The 26,878-nt window shown below is 39.5% G+C and overlaps 1 protein-coding gene across 1 annotated transcript in view; it reads right to left on the bottom strand.

The window, feature by feature from the left end:
- The window catches only part of myo1c (myosin IC), a 93,619-nt gene extending 67,526 nt beyond the window's left edge, over positions 1-26,093 (bottom strand). The window contains exon 1 of the mRNA XM_004911641.4: positions 25,940-26,093. The gene's annotated coding sequence lies outside the window, so the exon portion shown is untranslated. The remainder of the gene's footprint in view (positions 1-25,939) is intronic.
- Positions 26,094-26,878: the final 785 nt, after the last annotated feature.

The following is a 26,878-nucleotide window of genomic DNA, read 5'->3' as shown; positions in this document are numbered from 1 at the left end:
GTCAGAGAAGTGACAAAGAGTCTGAATATGTTTGCAAGACAACGCATAAAAAAAAATTCTATAAAATCCCCAGCATACGCCACAGTTCACAGCCTTTCTGAATATTAGCTTCTACACAAACTTAAACACAGGTGGCTACAAAGCTGATCTACTGCACTAATCCATATAGTAAGACAGAGACAAGTACTATTTATAGGTACAGTTTATTTTCAATTTTCTCCTTATCAGAAGGTAAAGTTTATATGCTCTATACAACAATGTTTATCTGCATGTTACAATTCACTTGAGTGCACCAAATAACCATTGTACTTGCCTTGGCTAGGTCATTCTCTGCAGACAGTGAGAAAAGCATCATCATGGATACTACGTTGCTTTACAATGTTTTGCATTTAGTGGGCTTATTAATCATTATATAGCATATTTTGGTCTGGGTTATATTTAAAGGCATTATGTCATGATGTTTATGGTGTACATTTTATTTTTAAGCTATATTGTTTAAAGGGGAAGGAAAGGCTAAGTCACTTGGGGGTGCCAAAATGTTAGGCACCCCCAAGTGACTTAGATCGCTTACCTTGGACCCTGGGCTGGTGCCCCTGTTAGGAGAGAACAGCACCAGCCCAGGGTATCTGTAGGAAGCGCTTCCTCCTTCCTTTTTCTTCTGCCGGCGAAATCCGTCGGCCGACGCATGCGCAGTAGAGTGAAAAGCCGACTTTCTTGTTTAAGTTCGGCATCTCACTCTACTGCGCATGCGCGCGCAAGCGAAAAGGAAGGAGGAAGCGCTTGCTGCTACCCCGGGCTGGTGCTGTTCTCTCCGTACAGGGGCACCAGCCCGGGGTAAAAGGTAAGCGATCTAAGTCACTTGGGGGTGCCTAACATTTTGGCACCCCCAAGTGACTTAGCCTTTCCTTCTCCTTTAAATAGCAAATAATTCACCCTACCTTCTAAAAGTTTATTCTTGAACCAACAAATTAATTTTTTTTAAATTGTAATATTGGTGTGTAGGCAGGCATCTCAGCACACTGCCTGATTCTAAGTTTTCAGAAGGCTACACATCAAAACTGCTTTCAGATAACCTACTGTTTCACCTACTCCCTTGTAACTGGAGGAGTCCCAAGCTGGACTTGGATTTCTTACTGCTGAGTGCTAATCTGATATCTACCGGGAGCTGCTATCTTGCTCCCTTCCCATTGTTCTGCTGATCGGCTGCTGGGGGGAAAGGGGAAGTTTATCAGAGCACAGGTCACATGACTCTGGCACCCTGGAAAATGAATATGGCTAGCACCATGTGAAATTTTAAACTGGAAATATTAAAAAAAAAAAAAAAAAAAAAAATCAGGATTCTGCTGGAGAAGCTCTATATACAGAAACACAACATGTTTTCCCATGAAAGTATTTCTTTAAACATAATTATCCCATCCAAAAAATGTTATGGAACCCTTAGTAGCTGCGATGTCTCCAAACCCATTGGAGAGCTTTATTGAGCCAGTAATACCCCTAATACAGTAAAACCCCCAATTTTATATTTTTAAGGAGACTGCAAAAAAAAAAAAAAAAAAAAAAAAAAAATGGGGGAAACTGTAAAATTGGAAGAGAGAAAATCTAGTTTTGACTGCAGAATTGGTGTGGACTGTGGAAAAATAACAGAAAACGCAGGAAAACTTTATGAAAAGTAAAACAAATTAAAGGACATGTCAACCAAAAAAATAATGTTTGCCTAAAGTAAAGAAAACATATTTCTAAGAAAATATGCAATGCATATTCATTACAAATTTGTAAGCATTTTAAAGTTATTTGTTGCCTGTCCTTTTCTATTTTCTTCCCTGGTGGCTCTGGCTAACACAAGGCAGCAGACTGACAGACCAGTCTTGCTGGAGGACACCTTTGCAACATGGTTTAAAAAGTCATAACCAGGAGTTAAGAAAATTCTGCTTTTTAATAGCAATTACATATACAAATAACTTTTTAAAGGAGAAGGAAAGGCTAATAAAGAGTTAATCTCAAGCTGCAGGCATACCTTCAGTTGTCTCAATAGTGCCCTTAAGTCTCCCCATATTTCTCCTGTTCAGATGATCAGAAGCCAAACAGGAAGAAAAAACACTGAGCTGTGTAAAGAAAGTTCCCATAATGCCATGCTCTTACACCAAGACCCAGACCAGTGTACATGCTCAGTTAGACTAGGGGGCCGAATCATTAAAACACGAGTTCGAATCCCAAATGGGAAAAATTTGGATTGGATACGTTAATTTCTGAAGATCGCAAATATCACGAAAATGCTTACGAAAAAAACGTATTAGTCACGATAATATCTTATTGGCGTTTTTGTACCGAATGATTGTAAACAGCGGCAGAACCTTTCCGAATTTATCACGGGGGCGTACGAAAAACTCGCGAAAATACGCTTGGAGCGAGCGTTCGTGTCTTAATAAATCTCCCCCTATGAGTCAGCTTCTTGCTGATTTGCTCAGATCCACATTTCTAAAGGGGGGGGGGGGGGGGGGGGGGAGTAAGTTCTTAGCATTCTTGAGGGAGGCCGGAGAGAGCTGTGTGTGGGACAGGAAAACAGACAACAGACACAACAAATCTTTTGACAGAGGACTCGGTGTGGCGTTTCTGTGGGTGTATATGGCTGTATTTACATAGACCTTTCTGATAAAGCTTACTTCGCTTTTACCTTGCTTTCTCCTTTAAAGCACAGACATTTAATAGATTCATATTGGAAAGTTGCTTAAATTTTTTTTATTAGGCAAAAAATAATTTTTTGGGTTGACACATTTAATATCTGAGAAATGTACCCATTGAAAAGCATTAGATACAGGAGAGGGCCTGCAAAATGTTGTACTTTGATATTTTCAGTAACCCTGTATTTCCTGGCTTCCAACCTCTTCCTGAAGCTATCTAATGTATCTGCCAGTACATAATTAAAGTGGAAAAAATTCATAGCTATCAATGTGAATATTAAGAATATTTCTGAATATTAAGATGGAACCTTCTGTCTTCTATTCCATCACAATGGATGCCCTTATGTCGGCTGGACACTATTGGTAAATAAAGCATTAGCATGTTTATTGTATTCTCTCCTTATGCTTGTTATGCTAACAAGCCCGTCAACTATTTATATCCCTTTAACAATCTGCAAGAGGTTCTGCTTTATTTGTAATGAGTCACTAAGGCAAACAGTGCTTTATATACAATTCAGCTTAGCACCAGGCTTTTCTCACACAAAGCTCAACACTCGAAGACAACTTCTGAAAATAGCATGGTTCCCTTGTGTGGAATGAGATCATGGCATTAACATCAAATCTCACTAAACAAATGTCTAGGAAAAAGGTTACAGTGATGGGATCAATCTTTTGTAATGCTTGGGACCTAGGGTTTTCCAGATAAGGGATCTTTCCATAAAGTAACAGTAGTAAAACCTAAATGAATTTAAAAAAAAAAAAAAAATTATATATATATATATATATATATATATATAGTATATATATTTTTTATTTTTTTATTTTTTGTTTCAAAAAGACATTATACTGAAATGAATTCCTGTATTTAAGGGCTTTCTGGATAAAAGGATACTAGATAATGGATTCCCTACCTGTACCTCCAGTGGTAGACCTGTCAGCACCTTATCCCATTGTAACCCAACTTTTTGGAGGTTTGTTTTTCAATACTGCCATACAACATATGATCTAAGAGGAACATTGCAGTGTTCTTCCTGTGAAAGCTATCAGGGCTGCTCCAAATGCTTGGCATGCACAGAGGCTTTCCTGACTGGCCAATGCAAATGGAATTTCTAGGGCCCTCAGCTGCAACAACAATGAGCAGAAAAGAAGCTTCACCCTTTTTAGGAATGGGGAGAGCTCAGGGATTTATATTATTCTCTGTGTTTGAGAATAGTATGGAAAATTGCAGTTCATAAAACATTAACAACAATAGAAGATGCAAACTGAGGGAAAAGTAAGTTAGCCAAAATAACACAATTGTTCCACAGAAGGAACTCTTTGCATTGATACAAAAATGCCAGATCTTTGCAGAAATTACAGGACACTGTATTACTGCATGCACTGCTATCACAGTCATTATGTATGAGATACAAATTCCTACATGTGGAAACCATTGTACCTAATGCCCAGAATTAAAACCCAAGTAAAATGCCATTCAGCAATAAGGTTGAAAACCTTCCAAATGCACTCTTTAATAGGTACTTGCAACAGGCTGGTACCGTCTGCACCTCTTACTACGTGAAAGCTAATTAATTTGTGAAAAACAACAGGCTCCTGGTTACTAACAATGAACAGAGAGGCAATAGATAAGAGGACCCTTGTGTACAAAGCAGCAATTCTGAGTACTAACAGCTTGTTGCCTTTAGCATGCTGTTGTTGTATTTTGAACCCTGTGGGACAAGCTTGTTTGTTCATGAGATAACCTTGTTATTCCTGTGTGGTGAAGTGGAAAGGCCATCAAACTATCATTCGACTTTCATAAGACGCTTTCAGTACCACTCATGTTTCTTCCGCATTATATACAATTTCTGTCACAACTACATACATTAAATATTTAAAATGTCTGTCAGGACTCACTGTAACTTGTGTATTATAATAAAGTACTCCCTGTAGTAAAATATTGGATTATTATAAGTCACCTTGGAGTTTCATGACCCTTATAAAAGCAGTTTGCCTTCAGTCTCCTGGTTTTATATGATCATGGAACTCCAAGATGACTTATAAAATACTTACTTTATTATATATTCTATAGTGAATAATGTACCCTGTATTGTTAAAACAAAAAACACACATATACACACAATATATACTGTATTATGTTGTCATTTATCAAAGCAAGCTATAGCTCTATATTCTTCACTTTTTTAATAAATAAGCCCTTTAATATGAAGATGCTCAAGCGATAATAGTAAGTATGTGAACAGATGTAGGTTAAGTTAGTGCAGGAGTGGTTCAAAATGAAAATCCAATCCCTATAATTTACTATAATAGTCTCTTAAGTCTTTAGTCTTAGGGCTCTGGCACACGGGGAAATTAGTCGCCCGCAAAAAACTCCATGTTCGTGGGCGACTAATCTCCCCGAGTTGCCATGACCCGCCATCCCACTGGCGAACATGTAAGTCACCGGCAGGATGGCACACGCGGCAGCGCGATTTCCCGAAATCGCGCCGCCGCGTGTGCCATCCTACCGGTGACTTACATGTTCGCCGGTGGGATGGCGGGTCATGGCAACTCGGGGAGATTAGTCGCCCGTGACAAGGGAGATTTGTTGCGGGCGACTAATCTCCCCGTGTGCCAGAGCCCTTATAGTAAAAGTGACATCATTTTTCTTTGTCCTGTAACCCTTATCAACTATTTAGCAGTGTTTTTTCTGCTCTTGAGTGCAGTTAAGGTAACAAAAGCACCTAACTAATTTTACATAAAAAAAACTTTGCACCTGTTACTATTTATTCAACTTCCAAACTGGTCTGGGTGCTAGGGAAAGTAAGTCCTATTAACCAAGTACCACTTCACTTGGTACCATTCATAAAAGTAAGAAACCATGCCAATAATGTAATAACATTTATTAAAACAAACTTCCCTGCTCAGTTCATGCTACTTACAAACCCAAGTCCATGCATATAGTAATCAAGTCTGCAGCCTTGATTGGTATACGCACTATTTGCGATTTATTTAATGATAGCTACCAAGTGAAAATTTAGCTCTGATGAGTAGGCATACACAGTGTGGCCAGAAGGTTACATTTATATGCATTGTGCACTTTATTGGTATTAATACACTGGTTGTTCTAATACATTTGGTACATTCCTAATTTATACACTCACACACTTTTTTTTTAGTTCTTTATTATCTCATTTTGTCTTTTGTTTTTTCCCTAAAAACAGTTTATTTCACAGCATGACTATTGGATTAGGTATTCTGACCAGTAACCATGCTGTCATTGATTTGCCTAATTGTATTTGATTTTTGTGATTATACTGCAGTTTTATGCTTGTACTTGCCTGTTTTCGATAAAAAAAAAATAATTTACCCATTTTGAATTTGCCTGAATGTGTAATTTCCAACAACATATGGTATTGCTTGCCGAAATCGCCTGCGCAGCGTGTGCCATCCCACCGGCGACTTACATTTTCGCCGGTGGGATGGTAGTTCGGGGAGATTAGTCACCGTGACAAGGGAGATTTGTCGCCCGTGACAAGGGAGATTTGTCGCGGGCGACTAATCTCGACTAATCTCCCCGAGTTGCCTAACCCTGCCATCCCACCGGCGAACATGTAAGTCGCCGGCGGGATGGCAGATGCGGCGGCGCGATTTCGCGCAAATCGCCAAAAAAGGAAATCGCCCCGCCGCGTCTGCCATCCCGCCAGCGACTTACATGTTCGCCGGTGGGATGGCAGGGGTAGGCAACTCGGGGAGATTAGTCGCCCGCGAACAGGGAGTTTTGCCGCGGGCGACTAATCTCCCCGTGTGCCAGAGCCCTAAGACACAGTTAAAAAAAGAAGACAAACACCCTGTAGTAGAATTAGCTGATCTGAATACAATGAACTTTCAGCCACTCATAATACAATCAAGTAACATGTACTTATACAATTCCCTTATTAGTGTCCCTGAGGGAACATGTAGCTGGGGACAATGTAATGGAGGCAGTGGAGCAAGATATTCATTTTTTTCTCTTGTGACATAAAGTATAGGTGTGGCTGAGGTGCAAAGCCAGGGGAGGGGGTTGGAGCCTTTTTAAAACTGAAACAAACTCACTGGGTGTCAGTCTGTTAATATTAAGGAATATAAAGAAAATGGGAGTGGCTACTTTACTGACTGAGTCAGGTTAGTAAGAAAAGGACTCTAGTGCCCACTACTGAGGCATGAGTAATAAAACAAAGGCTGCACATTAACAGAATGTTACTGTACTCACGCACAGAGAGGGTGTGTTTAACAATTCTGTTAAGGTAGTATTGTATTACATATTCACGAACACTTCAGCAAACAGCATACCTGATCCACAAGAGTTAATAAATGATTCAAATGCTTTCACTAAACTCCTTCACCATTTGTATTTTAAATAATCATGCATTAGAGTTCTTTTTCAGGTAATATTTAAATAATTGTCTAAGCCTGTTAAAAAGAAAAAGCTCACTACTTCCACACATAGCCCTGCTGACCCTCAGCACAAGAATCCAGGCTGAGGCAGGGCTGGCTGGGAGAAGGAAAAGCTGGGATATTTTATGCAGTACATAGAAACTCTTATCAGATGGACCTGATCAACCAGTCACAATATATCGAATGCATCAGAACTCAAATATATTAAAACAGCACTGGGCTAAAACAACAATTTATATAGAATGAAAAGGTATACAGGTAGGGGATCTGTTATCCAGAATTCTCAGGACCTGGGGCTTTCCAGATAAGGGATCTTTCTGTAAATGGATCTCTATATCTTAAGTCTACTAAATAATCATTTAAACATTAAACCTAATGGGATTTTTTTAGGCTCCAATATGGATTAATTATATTTTAGCTTGGGTCAAGTACAAGGTACGGATTATTACAGAGAAATAATTAAAATAAAAAAAAATTAAAAAAAATCATGTATTTGATTAAAATGAAGTCTATGAGAGATGGCCTTTTTATAATTCGGAGCTTTTTGGATTTTTTTTTCCAGATAACAGATTCCATACCTGTATATGTACACAAATTTTAAATAGTCTTAGATTATGAGCTTCATATGGGCAGAGACCAAAAGATGGTCATCTGTTAATTGCTTTGCAAGTTTTTTGTGTTGAAACTATTCAAAAAAAGGATAATATTAATGTTGTGTTGCCATCTACTTGTAGCTTCACTGTACAATGAGGTGTGTTATAAAAATGCTGTATCTTTTCATGTAAGGGACTCCTAATGTCAAAAGGGTAGGTTAATTACTGTATATACTCGAGTATAAGCCAATCCAAATATAAGCTGAGGTACCTAATTTTACCTAAGTAAACTGGAAAAACTTACTGACTCGAGTATAAGCCTAGGGTGTCACCAGTAGGGCTGAAGCGAGCGAGCCAGCACACGAAGCACAAGTAGTACAGCAGGATAATCTTGTTACACGATATTGCTTGAGAACTGATAATAGAACCCCCCATTCTCAGCAGAAAGCATACTGACATTAACCTATTCCTGCTGCCTATATACCCGAGTTTTAAGTCCACACTTAAATGGAGATGACCCAGTTGTTACCATATACTCAAAAGTCACTGGTAACACGATATTGCTTGAGAACTAATAAAACAATAAGCTAGAGAATAGAAATGTTAAGAATAAACTGAATGGTACTGTATATATACCCTTATACACCAGCCTTGACCAGACAATAAGTAAATGGCCCCTATGTGTTCCACCTAAAGAAATCATGGGTTACAGTAAGTACTATTATAAGGCATTGGTCATGGTAATGCACAGGTTGTAATCTAAAGCTTTTTATATGCAGCAACCACAGCTGCAGGGCCACAGATTGGGAATTCCTGGTTAACAGGTCATGCCAAAGGGTCTGTAATAACTATAAATAGTGTTTGTAAGTAAAATTGTATCTCTAATTGATAAATCCATTACACCAATACATCTCTGATGCACCTTCCCTAGTAAAACAGCCTTTGTTTGATTTGGAGTTGGCTTTTATCAAACGCAGAAACATTTCAATTATAAAAGTATGTGTTTATTGCAGCAGTTGGTTTAGAATAGGTTCGAGTATAAGCAGAGGTTCCTTTGTCAGCACGTTTTCCGTGCTAAAAAACTCGGCTTATACTCGAGTATATACGGTATTTGCATTTTTGTTTCCAGATGCTCAGACTTGGAATTGAAAGTGCTACCTGGTTAATAGGACTTAATTTCCCTAGCACCCAGACAGCAGTTTGGAAGTTGAATAAATAGTAACAGATGCAAAGTTTGTTTTATATAAAATTAGTTAGGGGCTTTTGTTACCTTAACTGCACTCAAGAGCAGAAAAAACACTGCTAAATAGTTGATAAGGGTTCCAGGACAAAGAAAAATTTGCCACTTTTACTATAATAGTCTCTTAAGTCTAATAACAACTATCATTTGCAAACAACAATGTACAGGGCAAGGTTGCTTCAAAGAATAAAAATGGAGACTAGTAAAACGTAAGAGTAACAACAAAACAAGCCAAAGACAGGTGGACATTTACATAAACAAATCCAATATTGAATGTAAGTACTGTTATGGGTAAATCTGTACAGCAAGGGTTAACCTGCAGATTTTTGCACCCCTTCACTGGGCAGACTGCATTCCTAGGTACAAATCTAGAGGGGGGTCTTATCAGCTACTATGTACTGTATTATTGTTGTACTTGCAGCTGGGCTCTACAACACCCATAAAAATTGATTTTAGTTCCCACAGCTTGTGTACTTCTATAGGTACTCCATATACTCCCTTCTGCAGAGCCTTTATCCAATTATTCTGTCTTGCTCTGAATCACACAGAATCCATGATAAACTTCTACTCCAAAGAAAGTGTGTACAATCACCATCCCTAGATCAAATAACCTCACTGAAGCTTTAAAAGGGGACCTGTCACCCTAAGAAATAATTCCAAATCCTTTTCTATCATGTTAGTAGGACAAAATAAACTTTACTTACACTATATACATTTAATTTTTTCCCCCCTTCAGACCTCAAATTTACAGTCACAGCAAGCAAGCAGGTGCCATTTTGTGAACACTGTTATTAAGCCAATCTTTGCATCATCCCAAAATCTTATGCATTTGCCTAAGAAATGCTGCAGACATAGAGGCGGGACAGGCAATATATGATTGACAGCTCAGATTTTTAAATACATTTATAACAGATATGGATGATTTCATTAAAAAAAGAATTTGGGTTTCAGATTTCATTTTTAAAGGACTTTTACTATACAACTTTAAGTCTAGGTGACTAGGAGAAAGAAAGATAAAAACTAAGTAAGCTTTATCAAAGGTCTATGTAAATACAGCCATAAGCACTAACAGAAATGCTGCACTGACTTCTCTGTGAAAAGATAAGTTGTGTCTGTAATTCCTGTGCCAGAGACACACAGCTTTCTGTTCTCTGCTCTTTCCTGCTCCCCCCTCCCACAAAAATGCTAAGGACTCACTCCCACCCTTAGGAATGTGGATCTGAGCCAATCAGCAGGAAGCTGACGCAGTCTAACTAACTGAGCATGTACACCGGTCTTGGTGCAGGAGTGAGGCATTATGGGAACTTTCTTTACACAGCTCAGCATTTTTTTTTCGAATGAGGCTTCTGATCATCTGAACGGGAGAAATATGCCTGCAGCTTGAGATTAACTCTTTATTAGGCTTTCATTCTGCTTTAAGAAAAGTCAGGTTAAGAGCAGAATGTAAGATGCCGAAAGAAATTCTCCAGCTTCAGAACTAAAATTTGTTAGAGAGCCTTACACAACACAGAAACCCCTAATATACCCATCACTGTAATCTGTTCCTTCAAAAAGTATGTATAAATACCACTTTTATATGCTGAAATCCAACTACAAAACACTTCTCTACCAGCATCATTTGAAATCCTGGCAGGGGAGGAGGGACTAAAACATTAATGTTACAAAATTGTAACAACTTCTCCACAGCTTACAGACAGCATGTAGGAACTACAAAGCATTGCAGTCCAACTACTGCTACATTTTCTCAAAGTAGTCAGCCAAATCAGCAGGAGAACAGGGGGCTAGGCTAAGGTAACTGTTTCAAACCATATTACACTGAAAATCATAAAAAGGCTGAATATTTTTTAATTCAAGTACATTACAAAGTTGCTTGAAACTGTTTACTTTGTATTTGGGTGGAGTTTCCCTTTAAGTCTTTACACTGCAAACTGTAGCTATATAACAAGATGGTACCGAATAGTAAAATCCAATCTAACCAGCACAGCCCCTGCGGCAAGAAGTCTTTTCCACCCCCAGATGTGTTACTGCCTAATGAGACCGAGAAAAGAATGATGCTTTTTCTCCCTTACCCCCACTTCTTCATAACAATGAAAACACCAATTTATGTCATTTTGTATTGCTGCCAAAATTCTTTCTTCTGCTACCACATTTATTTGTGCTGTGTAAGTTTAACCTCTTCACAAAAAGAAAGTTTAGAAATCATATCCTGTGATAAAAGAAATATCAGAACAATAAATATTGTGTTAATATGCTTTAATATCACGATAAGCCACAACCAGGCCTGTACTGGCAGTCTGTACATTCTGGTGAATGTCTACTGTAAGATGCAGGCAATCACTATTTTGTGGTCCCGTGGGGGGGCTCTTTGGGCCTCTGTGTACCTGAAATACCAGGGCCTATTTTGAATCTCAGTCTGAACCAGGGTCTGCATGCCATGTCATCCACCCAAGTAACAACAGGGGTACCAAAACAGAAGGCACCATGTTTGTTGTAAGCTCTTGGCTTATAGTGGCTTCAGGAAGCAGTGATCTCATGTAATTAAACATTAATATATTTTTCCTCCCCAACTGACTGGAAAAAAATTTGGTGGGAGATCATTGCACTTTAACATCTCTCCCCACCCACCCCAGTCCTAGCCATATGTAACCAACTGTTAAGCACATACTAGTATGTTAACCTCGTACCCATATCACAGTAGTCAAACAACAAACAGTACAACCACTATTTTATATTATGCAGGGGACCAGAAAACACTGGTGTAAAACCAGGAAAATAAGGGAAATGCCTTGTGTATTGGTGGGACCATAAAAACAGTAAAAATGAAAACAAGATCTGGGTATGTTAAAGCGGACCTGTCACCCAGGCATAAAAAGCTGTATAATAAAAGCCCTTTTCAAATTAAATAAGAAACCAAAAGCCATTTTTTAATTAACACATCAATGCCCATTATAAAAGCATTTAAAATTCCCAGCTGTCAATCATATATTGCTTACCCCGCCTCTATGCCTTAGGCATAGAGGTGGGGCAGACAGTTACTTTCACTTTCAATTCAGAACTTCTTAGATGTTGCTGTTCCCCTCACATTCCCCCTCCCTCCTCACCATATAATTTCCTAACCAGGTCATGGACATGGGTATCAGGTCCCCCCATACTGGCACAGAAACAAGATTTTGGCAGGAATCAAAGCTTGCCTTAATAACAGTGTCCACAAAATAGTGTCTGCCTACTTGCTGCAATTGTGAATTCCAAGGCTGAAGAAAATAAGATTAAAATAATTTCTACAGTGTAGGTGAAGTTTATTTTGCTTGACAAACAATAGAAAACAATTAGGAATTGTTTCTTGGGGTGACAGGTCCCCTTTAAACTGAGGTTTCCCTGTATTTAAAAAATAGTAACTAGTACTCTGCATAGTCAGCAGTCATTAATCACAGTTTATTAGGCATTTAGTATTCATTTTTTTTCTACAGTACCTTATCCTTTTTGGCTGGTAAAATATAAATATTTGAGTATTTCGATTTCAGTTCAGTTTAGATTTTCTTAGGTCTGTAAGTGCTTCAAATAAATCTAATTCCAATTAGCGCTACATCATCACTATATTTTAATCATTTTTATAACATCCTAATAAGCTAGGTGTCATGCATTCAAGCTATTTCCAATACCTGTACATTAAGATATTATTATTAAAAATAGTTTTACCATCAACATGGATTTGTGCTATAAGAAATCAAAAACAAAATTATTTAAACAAACCTCTAAATTTTCCTTTGCAATAATACAACATTAAAGGGGCAGTACAACAAGGGTTCAATGAATAGAGCAAGTTAACTTTTAGATCACAACACTTTAAATATAGAGCCATTAAGAGTGCTTGTATACTTGTCTTTTTCCCTCAGAACTAAAATATTGCCCAACAACATTCAGATTCTGAGCATCAGGAAATTTCCACTCCCTGAACATTTGTAATTGAAAATTCTTTACTTGGAAACAATGCAGCTGTTTGTAAAACAGAGTATCCTCCTTCTAAAATACCATCAGGGTGCTAGTAACAGACCCGATGCAGAAATGACTGAGGGCATTGCAAACATTCCTAACACTCTCTTAATCTGCACACTTCACTAACAGCCTGGGTGTGAAATGACGTTCCTTCAAATTCCAGCCTTGGGAATGTTAGTCGGTCCAAACAGAATGGATACCACTCAAAAAACCTATATAAAATATTACTGCCACTTGCACAGCCATTCCCTTGGGTCTACTTACTAAGCTCATAAGATGTTAAAAACAATACAACTTTTTTTTTTATTGCTTGTCTTATAGAAAAGCAATAGGATCTCAGATTCTCCCTCTCAGTGAAAGTAGGCAGGAATACTACAATACAGGTCCTTCTCAAAAAATTAGCATATTGTGTTAAAGTTCATTATTTTCTGTAATGTACTGATAAACATTAGACCTTCATATATTTTAGATTCATTACACACAACTGAAGTAGTTCAAGCCTTTTATTGTTTTAATAGTGATGATTGTGGCATACAGCTCATGAAAACCCAAAATTCCTATCTCAAAAAATTAGCATATTTCATCCGACCAATAAAAGAAAAGTGTTTTTAAAATAAAAAAAGTCAACCTTCAAATAATTATGTTCAGTTATGCACTCAATACTTGGTCGGGAATCCTTTTGCAGAAATGACTGCTTCAATGCGGCGTGGCATGGAGGCAATCAGCCTGTGGCACTGCTGAGGTGTTATGGAGGCCCAGGATGCTTCATTAGCGGCCTTAAGCTCATCCAGAGTGTTGGGTCTTGTGTCTCTCAACTTTCTCTTCACAATATCCCACAGATTCTCTATGGGGTTCAGGTCAGGAGAGTTGGCAGGCCAATGGAGCACAGTAATACCATGGTCAGTAAATCATTTACCAGTGGTTTTGGCACTGTGAGCAGGTGCCAGGTCGCTGCATTGACCCTGCCCTTGATAAAACACAGTGGACCAACACCAGCAGCTGACATGGCACCCCAGACCATCACTGACTGTGGGTACTTGACACTGGACTTCAGGCATTTTGGCATTTCCCTCTCCCCAGTCTTCCTCCAGACTCTGGCACCTTGATTTCCGAATGACATGCAAAATTTGCTTTCATCCGAAAAAAGTACTTTGGACCACTGAGCAACAGTCCAGTGCTGCTTCTCTGTAGCCCAGGTCAGGTGCTTCTGCCGCTGTTTCTGGTTCAAAAGTGGTTTGACCTGGGGAATGTGGCACCTGTAGCCCATTTCCTGCACACGCCTGTACACGGTGGCTCTGGATGTTTCTACTCCAGACTCAGTCCACTGCTTCCGCAGGTCCCCCAAGGTCTGGAATCGGTCCTTCTCCACAATCTTCCTCAGGGTCCAGTCACCTCTTCTCGTTGTGCAGCGTTTTCTGCCACACTTTTTCCTTCCCACAGACTTCCCACTGAGGTGCCTTGATACATGCTAATTTTTTGAGATAGGAATTTTGGGTTTTCATGAGCTGTATGCCAAAATCATTTATATTAAAACACTAAAAGGCTTGAACTACTTCAGTTGTGTGTGATGAATCTAAAATATATGAAGGTCTAATGTTAATCAGTACATTACAGAAAATAATGAACTTTAACACAATATGCTAATTTTTTGAGAAGGACCTGTATGTCAAGACACTGCGGCTACTAGAGTGTACCCATCCTTAAACACTGGATTAGGAATACACTTGTGTTCTTGTGCAACTGTTTCCAAGTCTCTGCAGTGTTCTGGACATCTGAATTTAAATCTACTCAAAGACACCAAATATAGAGTACACTTGAGGCAAGTAATCACGGTTCCAGGACGCAAAAACATAAGTATGATATACAGCAGTGATCCCCAACCAGTGGCTCGTGAGCAACATGTTGCTCCCCACCCCTTGGATGTTGCTCCCAGTGGCCTCAAAGCAGGAGCTTATTTTTGAATTTTTGGTAAGGAGGCAAGTTTTGGTGCCATAAAAACCAAGTATAATGCCAAACAGATCCTTCTATAGGCTCCAGTCCACATAGGGGCTATTAAGTAGCCAATTATTGCTCTTCTTTGCACCCCCGTGAACCTTTTTCATGCTTGTGTTGCTCCCCAACACTTTTTCCATTTGAATGTGGCTCACTGGTATAAAAGGTTGGGGATCCCTGATATACAGGGTGAACAACAGGGCTGTACCTACTGGAGGTAAGGAAGCACAAAAAGTTTTCAAAATGTGGGTGGGGACTTCCTTACAAATGTTTAATCAATGTCAGTTATGCCCCATTTCCCTAATAATCTTGGCACATGAGACATATTTAGCCCAAAAAAAAGAACCCAAACACAGCTGTGCAGGTTGTCATTTATTTAAATGTCTCTAAAGATAACCATTTTCTGGACAAAATACCTCTCAAATATAAACTCCAGGCCAAAATCCACCTGTTGTAGCTTGTATCAGTATGAGTCTATCCAAATAAATTACGGCATGTCACGAACAGGTGTATTTACTGGTGCTGAAAAAAGCCACTTTGTGAGACATACTCCAGCACTTCAAAAAAATTCCAATGCCAGTGATTTTGGTGGCACACCACACCATGTAAATTGACATCAGGTACAGCTATATGTCTGTACATGCTGGTTCCATGTAATTGGCCCAACACAGTAGCCAGTGAGAACACGGGTTTGAGGTCCAAGATTATTACCGTTTCCAGCTTTTGTTGGTTTAAAGCAATTTTGCTGCTACTGTGAAAATAGGAAAGGATAAAAAAAAAAAACTATTTATTAGATAAGACCTGTCATACGGTTTTAGAAGAAACATGTTTTTGGACAGCAGTTCAACCAAAGGTAACCAGTCAAAACTAGAGCAATAACAATTAAAAAAAAAAAAAAACTCTCATGCAAGCTAACAAGTCACATCAGAGCAAAATTCAAGACCTTTAGATTTTGCAGATAAGTAAGCAGGAACATCATTATTTCAGAAATGGTACAAAATGTTCAACTGATTACATTTAAGAAGTTACTTATTTCCATGAGGTGAAACCTATATTAAATTTTAATTTTTGTCATAGTTCCCCTTTAATAGACATGACTGCATAGTGAGCTTATATAATGCAGACACAAGGTAGTGTTGCAATTTTTAAAGCATTAGAAAGTATTGACAGTGCTCTAGTGTCATTTTGCCAGGAAAGCAGCGCTTGATTTGCCACAAATCTATAAAGCCTATAGTTTTTGAGCTCTCATAAAACAGGAAGCAATGCCACATTAGGATCAGATGAGAAGGCTTGCTAAAGATCGCAGCACATTCTGCATTCAGGGTGTGGTTCCGGTTGTGAGTGAGTAACCTCTCAGTTTAAATATAAAATACGCGGACTGTTTCAACATGCACACAATACTAGAATTCTAAACAGTATTATAACTATATAAAACATTTTACTAGGAATGAGAAACCCCTATTAAAAAAAAAAAAAAACACACTCTCAAGCATGTGGATCGACAATGAACTGCCGTTTAAATTACAAACTTTGCAAGGAAGTGCTAAACAATACAGCAGAAATTAGAAGACCATACAAACGCAAAGGGCATTTATATGCACAAAACCCAACCTATTTAAGGCTGATGCCACACGAGGCGTAGGGCTGATATTTTCGCCAAGCGGAAAAACGCTTGGCGAAAATTCAGCCCTACGCCTGCTACTTGTGCCTGCACCCAAATGAATGGAATACGCTCGGGTGCAAGCACATGTAGCCGATATACGCATGAAAACGCGAGACTTTGCATTCTCTTGCGTTTTCCCGGCCGGGACAGAGGGTAGTTTTCTTATAATATTCTCTAGAGTGTGGGGGACTACGCCTACTAACACTTGCTGCTAACGCTATATCCAAACCTATATGTCACGAGTCTGAGTACTCACTCTTAGCGACATATTTGCTAAATTCTCCCTTACTGAGTGTCTATTTTGTAGCGAGTTCCCTATAGGGATTTGTATTTTACCACTTGCTGCATCTAGCGACCGAACAGTGATAAAGTCGCAATTATTTTTGTAACCAAGGACTAGGTATAGGTGTAATTACCCAGTCCCTAAGGTGGTTCTCTTAGTTCTTGTCGATCTATATCTTTCTGTATTTATTACTCTCATATGTGTTCTGATTTACTGCATGGGTCTGTTCTTAAACCAATTACTTTGATTATGTATATTGTATCTTTCCCATCCACACATGAATTGTTAGGTTATATTTCATTAATTAATACATTTGAGGTCTAATATCTTACTCTTGATTGTATTTTTATGTATTGATGCACTTTATTTATCTACTTTTTAAATGCAATTTTTTTATGTAACTAATCAATAAATTGTTTTATTAAAAATCACTCTAATTGGTGGTTTGTTTCCTATGAGCGCCAACTCTGTTTTATGATTAGTTTTCATGCGTATATCAGCTACATATGCCTGCACCCGAGGGTATTCCATTGTCTTTTCAAGTTATTTCTATGAATGATGATATCGGGCGTTTTTCATCCGCCGAGAGAATTAGAAAATACGCAGCGTAAAACCGCCACGTGTGGCATCAGCATGATATGATGTGCTGTGGTTGCCTTATTGTCTGCATCAGGAGTGATTGTTGTTCTGTGCTGCCCAAGGTTAGAGGCTGCCAAAAACCTGTGTGCATCCAAAACTAGGCATGCCCATTATATTACTGGAAAAGGCAAGCAATATAGCTGTGGGAATGAAATGATGTGCCTGTGTGATCCTATAGCTGTTGTCACCTAACAGGAGCTGCAACCTGTTCTATGACTGGTCACAGCAATTACTTTTGCCTTTTTACAACATGTGATTTATAATGAACACATGATTGGTCTTTGAAAGCAAAACTATTGGTGTAATAGAATGTGTTTCCGTATATTAAATCTTTCCTGCAACCCAGAATCCAGTTACCGACCCTAAGGGCTATGTATTCCGGTGTTCCAAGATGCTGTTGTGTGAACTTGTGAGAACTGCTGGGACTATTTAATAGCCAACTAACCATTTAACAGTGAAATCAAACAGACACAAATACTGAGGGGCATATTTATTATAGTGTGCAAGCCAACAACACAATGATATTGCCAATAGCAACCAATCAGCAGTTAGATTTGAACTGTCACTCAAGTTAGAAAACAAAAGCTAAAACATCTGATTGGTTGCTATGGGCAACATCACCTGTGATGTTTGCTTACACACTATAATAACTATGCCCTTTAAGCCATACATGCACCGATGATATTGTACGAAATCCGTTATGTACAATATTCGGCTATATGGCTGATCGACGAGACGGCCGATATTGCAAAGGCTACGTATATTTGTTATCTTGTCGATTGGCCGGGTTAAAAGATTTTGATTGGGCGCCGTTGAAGGTGCCTGAACAAAATCTGTGTTTAGGGCTGAATTGGCAGGTGGAGCTAGAATTCCTATTTTACCTCCACATCTGACGATTCAACCCTGAATGTCAATGGGGGAAAGATCAGAATTGCTACGTGTATGGCCACATTTAGTCTGTATCTGATACATTTGATGCACTTGCATGCACAATAGAATTTTTGATGCATAACCAAGGAATTGTATATTTCAAAATCTATAAAAAGATGTATGTGTTCAAGTTAAACATTTACAAGTGTGCTTGGCAGCTGCATTTAGATACAATTCAGAAGCTACAAACATATGATATCATTCGAATGATATAAGCACATCTGACATATTTTGACAAATGGCAACTTCAAATTAAAATAGTTTTAATAAATGGCCTCTAGTTTTTTGTTAGCAGATACCTTTCAGCACCTATCATACTTTACTTTTTTTGGTCTATAATTAAATTAGAAGTGGGTGATGTTAAACTTTTAACTTAACTGAAGTTAAGTTAAGCTAAACATTTAAACTTAAGTGAAGTATGGCCCAGTATCTTTAGAACTCTTCCATGCTTCCTAATGGCATCGGCAGAAATTATATTACCCCTTTAGGGCAAGAACCCATGCCGCAGTTGAGTCGCCCGTGATAGATCTCTGCTATTGCGGGTGACATACTGCTCTGAGAAGGCTTTCCAACAGCAACGATAGGAGTCGCCAGCGGAAAGCCCTTCGCATCATTTCGGTTATCACACAAATATTCTTCCTGCAGGTAACCTCGTGCGACGTTGGTAAACAAAGCAATGCAAAGGGCTTTCCAACGGTGATTCCTATTGTTGCCGTTGCACAGCCTCTTTGGAGCAGTTTGTCAGCCACTCCGTGGGTTCTTACCCTTAGGTTTTTCACCAATACACCCAAATAAATACAGCATATCCTAAAGGAACAAACAATCTGAACATTCACTAAAGGCATTTATTTCATCACAACTAATGGGTTGATTTAACTGCTAAGAATTTAAGTTTCTTATCTACATTCAAACTCTGCAGGCAAATTATTATATCTCAACCTGCATTTTTACATTACAAACATTGCATTTTGTATGTGACAATCTTAGGCTTAGCCACAATAAAGAAAAATTGTATTTGACTCCAACCCTATCTAGGAAAATAAGCACCAAGCTGCAAGTTATTTACCAGTATTGGACCTGTTATCCAGAATGCTCAGGACCTGGGGGTTTCCTGGATAATTTCTGTAATTAGGATCTCTATAATTTAAGTCTGCTAAAAAGTAATGAAGACATTAAATAAACCCAATAAGTTTTTTGCCGCCAATTAAAATTCATGACATCTTAGGATCAAGTACAGGTATGGGATCCGTTAAACAGAATGCTCAGGACCTGGGGTTTTCCAGATAAGGGGTCTTTAAGTAATTTGGATCTCTTACCTTAAGTTTACTAAGAAGATTATTTAAAGGGGACCTGTCACCTTAAGAAATAATTCCAAATTGTTTTCTATTGTGTTTGTCAAGCAAAATAAACTTTACTTACACCATATAAATTATTTTCTTCAGCCTTGGAATTCACAATTGCAGCAAACAGGCAGGCACCATTGTGTAGACATTATCAAAGCAGGCATTGCATCCTGCCAAAATCTTGTTTCAATGCCAGTATGGGGGGACCTGATACCCATGTCCATTCACTGGTTACAAAATTACATGATGCGCAGGGAGGGGGAATGTGAGGAAAGCAGCAACATCTAAAAAGTTCTGAATTGAAAGTGAAAGTAACTCTCTGCCCCACCTCTATGCCTAAGGCAGGCAATATATGATTGACAGCTGGGATTTTTAAATGCTTTTATAATGGGTATGGATGTGGTAATAAAAAAAAAATAATTTTGGGTGACAGGTCCACTTTAAACAGTAATTAAACCCAATAGGATAGTTTTGGCTCCAATAAGGATTAATTATATCTTATTTGGGATCAAGTACAAGGTACAGTTTTATTATTACAGAGAAAAAGGAAATGTTAAAAAATTAGAATGGTTTGCTTATAATGGAGTCTATGGGAGATGGCCTTTCCATACTTTGGAAATTTCTGGATAATGGGTTTCCGGATGAAGGGGGCAATACCTGTACAAGGTACTTTATTAAAGAGAAAGCACATTAAGCACATTTTTTTAAAAAAAAATGAATTATTTAAATGAGGAAAAGGAGTCTATGGCAGGTGGGCTTCCTGTAAATTGGAGCTTGGATAATGGATTAACAAATCCCACACCGCCATCTGCCAAATTACACCTGATAAACCTCCACTGCAGGTATCATCTGACGACGTGCAACTAAAATCAGCAGTGGCACACTAGCTTTTACTGCCCTCTTTACAAAAAACTGAAGTATGCTTTATGTAAGGATTTTTAAATATGCACTTGATAGGCAAACCATTTAGAAAATGTAAAGAATGTCAATGTGCAGCGTTAATCAAGTACAACAAATAGACTACTTCTGGCAAAGATGACTCTCAGAGAAAATTAATCTTCAATGGAATACAGAGTATGGAAGGCAACAAATTATGCCAAAACAAATTAATGTAAAATTGTACTTCTGGTATAATCAATTTGAAGTTAAAAACAGCAGTTCTCTGTGCTGTTCTTTTCAGGCATCCAGCCAGTCAAAAATTACACACTTAGTAGAACTGCTCTGCTGTTCCATTCACTGTCATCTGAACACAGAGATAATACAAAAAAAGTTTATACTTATAAGTTCTTTTGCAACACTGTGCATAGAAATGAGTTGGAATAGTCATTTGTATAGTAAGTCACAACTTAATGAGTAAAAATACAACGTGCAGAGAAAAGACTGATAAGATGTAATTCCCAACATAAATTATTTTAGTAGGACCCGTTAATAGAGTCTCTGGTGTTTGAGTGGTGGGATTGCTAAATTATAGGGGAAACCCAGGGAAACTGTTCTCAGAATGTGTGGCATACAGTCGACCCCTGCCAGGTTCACCTCCCACAGGCAGCATAGGGAAGGCAGAGTAAGGAACACACAGGCAACATAGGGCAGGCAGAGTATGGCGCACACACACACAGATAGCATAGGGCAGGCAGAGTATGGCACACTCAGGCAGCATAGGGCAGGCAGAGTATGGGCAGCATAGGGCAAGCAGAGTATGGGCAGCATAGGGCAAGCAGAGTATGGCACACGCAGGCAGCATAGGGCAGGCAGAGTATGGCACGCACACATACCTCTGCATATGGCAGGCAGAGTATGGCACGCACACATACCTCTGCATATGGCAGGCAGTACATACAGTGACAGCGCTGGCAGAGCTCCTACAGCCTTTCTGAGGTGTGAACAGTTGAATAATGTTGGCACTTACAATTGGAGCCTGAGGTGTGAACAATACAGGCACTAAAAGGTGTGAACAGTATAGGGGATTACATGTAGAAACAATACAGAGGTTTACAGCCTGAATCTGAGGTGTGAACAATGTAGGGTGACAGTTAATCTCAGTACTGATACCATTTAAGGCTTACACCAAGGTAAGCAGTCACAGCAGTCAGACAGGTGGGGGGGCACACAGAGGAAGGGGGGGAGGGGTTTGCGGCCAGTTAGTTGGACAGTACTGTTGTGGTGTATTATGTGGTCTGTTATCTGATAGACAGATGTCAGGCACACCAGGAAATGAACATAACCTCAAAAGTAAGTAACTGACCATGACTGTCTAGCAACCAAAACACGATTTTTACTGCCAGTAATCGTTTAACACTTATGTTTCAATATAGACCAGTGAACCCCAACCAGTGGCCCCAAGTTGCTCACCAACCCCTTTGATGTTGCTCCCAGTGGCCTCAAAGTTGGTGCCTATTTTTAAATATCTGACTTGGAGGCATGTTTTGGAGACATAAAGATGTCTGTTTAGCATGTGTACTGCTAAATAGAGACTCTAGTAGTCTGCCAGTCCACATTGGGCTACTAATGAACCTATCCCAGTCCTTAGTTGTCACTTACAAGGAAAGTTTAGGTGCTTGTGTTGCTCTCCAGATTTTTTATTTTTTTTTCCATTAAAAATGTTGCTCACGGGTAAAAAAAGGTTGGGGATCCCTAATGGCCATTAGCCATTCATCTTTTAGTTTACCAACCAAACCACTATAATAAGAAAAAGGTTTAAATCTAAACTGGAGATATGGAGAGAAGTTATTTATTAAAACATGAACAATATAAAAGGCTAAAGATCACCAAAGAATTCAAGGTGAACAACTCATTTAAGGTGTATCCACAAACCCCCATGTCAACTAAAAAACAGATAACTTTGAAAATAAAACGGGATTGGTACCAACGTGCATGTTGCTCTAGAAGTTATTGTGTTGCACCAATCTGGAATATAAAAAATGTTGTTAAAGCATAGGACACAGACCAACTACAGACATAGGACAAAATACAGAAGAGTGTTTCTTTTATTATTGGAGTGGCCCTCCTATTATATGAACTGGGTGCACTGTAACTTGATTATACATTCTTGGAAGGAGCACACGTGTGATTTGCTGTGTAAAGCTACTGCTCTTGCATTCTCCCCCACTCCCTTTCATAACCGAGCAGCTGGGGACAGGCACAGCTGCAGAACTATTTCTGGAAATCAAAATAACAGAAGGCACACACAGGCCCAAGTCTGAATGCATACCATGCTTGGCTCAGAAGTCTGTCTAAGAAGTTAATACAATAGCTATCAGGGACATTCATCAGAAAGCAGTAGCAGCCTTTATACACAGTAGCTTAGTTCTGATATGCATAAGAAAGCCATATTTCCTACCTTTACATTAAGCCTACAGCTGCCAACATCATAAAAAGGGAGATTCCCAACCATTTTGGCGACCATGACTTTCAGCAGCTCAGGAGGTATGACCTGAACACCCAAAATCTGCCCTATTCACTTCTACAGACAACTGCCAAAGAGGGGAATAGGATGATTTTGGGCACTTTGGTCTCACTTTCAGAGCTACTAAAAGCCATTGGTGCCTGGAACCTCCCTATCTGCCATTGCATCAAGGGTACTTATCAATGAACTAGCAGTGAACTTTATACTGTCCTGTCAAATGATAAAATAACTGCATACAAGTTACGCTATTAGACAATGCCTAATCACCTGACCCCACACAACAGAAAGGCACATCTCCAAACCCCTATGCATCCAGCACACTACTCAATGGACCACCTCATTAAAAGTAAGTTTAATTATGCTTTGAGTAGATTTCTACTTTGCTGTCCACACTTCCAAACAACACCCCCCACACAACAATAGTACATTCTCAGATCAGGACTGAGATTAAAAATAGGCCTTGGAATTTCAAGTACAGAGAGGCTCAAACAGCCCCCACAGTCCCAATAACTAGTGACTTTCTATGGCATCCTACAGCAGCCCCTCTTGGCATACCCTGGAATCCACAGATTGCCAGTCCAGTCTCTATTGTGCATCCGTGTGCCGCAACAGTTCACAAACTTGTAGCAAGTTACTGGATCGCTGTAAAAAATATATATAAGGGATCTTACTAAGGGATTTTGTGCAGTCTGCTGTGGTCTTTTCAAACACAGTATTATAAGTAGCACTACTGTTCTAACGTAAAGTTGTATAAATAAAAACCTGCAATGCACAATTGGTTTGTTCAATAAGCATTATAAACTATATTTAGTGCAGTAAGTATAAACCATCAATGAAAGCCTTTTCCATGTGACCAAAAAAAGGACCACATCAAACGTCTTTAGCTAGCCATTCAAATCTGAGGCAGACTTTACCCCCTTTAGGCTAATGTCCCACTAGGATGTTTCCCCCACCTGCACAGAAACGCAAGCAGAGCAACAGGCGATTGGATCCACACCCATCCGTTGCATGTGTTACATGTGCTGACAGGCATTGCACAAGCCTGTGTGGGCACAAAGACTGGAATTCTGTGTGAACATGCATACCTTCGCATTTTTTGCTCCAAAATCTGCTCCACATGTGCACACAGGCTGAAGCAGTGCCTGTCAGTGCACTTTACACATGGAGAGGATGAGTGCGGATCTGCTCAGATTGCTGTTTCTCCACCTGAAAAATTACATGTAAAGTGCGGTTCATCATTGCAGGGGCACAGAATCAAGTGATGTATGTTTCATTTGTACAGCAATTATTATAATTTCTCTCTCTCATGCTCATCAGGTTTTTTTTTTTGTTTTTTTCCTAAAGTAGGACTATTCAGCATTAACAATATAAAAGGTATGATCAATATCAAAGACACTCCACCCAAAATCAATTTTTTGCATAGCAAAAAGAAAACAACTTTCCAAGATACATTACACATTTCCAATGGTTTTTAAGTGATTTGTAAATATAACTGCTATTAAAATCAGTGTCTATCTGGGTTTCCACTATCTGCACTCCTGGTTCTGACTCATGAAACAAGGTTGCAAGCTAGTTGATTAAGGGTTCTTACATATGGGCATTTTCCTGCATTCTCTTGCAATGGATTTATCATGCCTTCCAACAGAACAATGCTCTTTAAAATTATTTTGTACATACTCTACTGCAGAGAAGCACTGAATGCAGGTGGAATGCATCAAGTTGTATTTGGCAGGAAAAATTCCCATTTGTAAGAGTCCTAAAACTGTTGAAAATATTTGGATGAGGCCTGGCCTGTTACATGAATGGGGTCTTCACCCTGGGCCCACCAGTACCTTAAAGCTTACCTACTCACAGGTGCTCTCAGCTAAGAACTTTACTAATGGTACTAGAATCACTGGCACAGCAACACATTTGCCACCTGCAAATGCCTTTATGAATCACTCCCTTTATCAACAGTGATGAACCAACACATTTTGGTCCCACAGGTACATTTTAGCCAATCACTGGTTGCCATAAGGCACAGTTATAAAATTCAAAGACAGGCAGAAAATAGAGTGTGTGCCATGAGCCTTATAAGACAGCACAGAGTAGATTTCAGTATGAACCTAACACACAAATGCAGATATGTCCCAGCTCAACCCACCTATTTATTAAGGTATGCTGGAAGCTAATAATAAAGGTAATAATAGTTGATGGGCACAATAGACTCCCCCACCTGTTATGTGAGCGGGGTGATATCCCTTGCCCATAGTTGGACCTAACTGCCAAGAGAACACCCTTGCCCCTGCTTCCTATGCCTCCCTAAAAACTGCCCAACATGTTTTATCCCATTTTTACTTTTATTGCGCACACACCCTACCTCTGAGTGTCAATGACCCCAGGACTACATTACCCAGCATGCTGACTATTCACTTCATTATTAAAAGGGCGGAGGACTCTCAGCAGCAGCTGGAGTAGGATTCACAGACAGAGAAACATTGTCCCAAGAGTCTCCCGTACAGCAGCCTGGCTCAGCCCGCCCGCCCTCTGCTTTCTAATACCCTTGTGACTCCATCTGTCTTGCTCTGTCCATGCGTCAGCCCGCGCTCTTCTCACAACACACCTCTATGAAAGTATCCTGCAGTCTCCCTCCCACTCTCTAACATTCCCCTTGGCTGCCACTTGCCAGGCTCTTTCCTGCAGTGCTTGTGTAACTTTCCCACTGCAAGCACGGAACAACCATTACCCAAAAACACCAGCAACCGCACCCTACCGCCGGTACTTCACCTGAGTAAAAGTTCTTGTGCAGCTCGACCGGCCTCACAGCCCTCAACTCCTCAGCACCTCCCGGCCTCTTGCTACTACGCATGCGTCAGGCAAATGTGATAAAGCTTCTAGAGGGCGGGTCCCGGAGCCTCCTCCCCCACGGTCGACCCCGTTGTCAGAGGATGACAGGACGCAGCATGTTATCTTCCACCTGTGATTTCCCCCCTCTAACTGGACTACAATTCCCAGTCAGGGTGGGAGTATTATGTCATCGAGTGGGCATTCTGGGAGTTGTAGTCTAACGTGATATCTAACGAGCAGAAAGTTCCTACTAGGATAGTATTGTTCTTTAGAGGCCAGGCGAGCATGGTATGCGAGGCAAACTGCCTTTCGAGCTGCTGTTGGACGTAACACTGCGGGATTTGCATGTGGCGTGCTGTTAGCCCCCAGAAGGCAGGGCAGCGGAGTATAATAGGCTCCTGTGAGGAGAAAATACCACGCAGTTATGTGCGCCTTACATATTAGCGACATGCGCACAGACACTCACCGAGTGACATACAGTCAGTCCTTGTACAGAATTCTGTGACAATCACTGCACAAAAACATGTTAAAGTCACTTCCCCTCAGTTGTATTATCTAAATGTTTCACTAGATGACCTTTTTTGTTAGTTGCATTCAGGGTATGATGAGAGGCATACTTTGTACTGGTTCATTTTTACCACAAAATGCAAAAAAGAAAGAAATTTAAAGAAAAAAAAAGTAGCTTCCGTGCCCCCCTAAAATAAAGGGGAGAGAACTGACTTTCAGTGAAAAACCCTGGTGTGACTCTCTGTCCCTAAATATTGTTGTCTGTGCAAATCTCACTTTTTATTTCTATATATTTTTTTTTTAAATAAAATTGAATTAAGAAGTAGAGTTTAACAGACACCTATTGCCTAAAAATCTTTTCACCCACCGGAG

This window comes from Xenopus tropicalis, chromosome 2 (assembly GCF_000004195.4).
Source record: "Xenopus tropicalis strain Nigerian chromosome 2, UCB_Xtro_10.0, whole genome shotgun sequence".
NCBI lineage: Eukaryota > Metazoa > Chordata > Amphibia > Anura > Pipidae > Xenopus > Xenopus tropicalis.
This window is presented reverse-complemented; position numbering and strand designations above follow the sequence as displayed.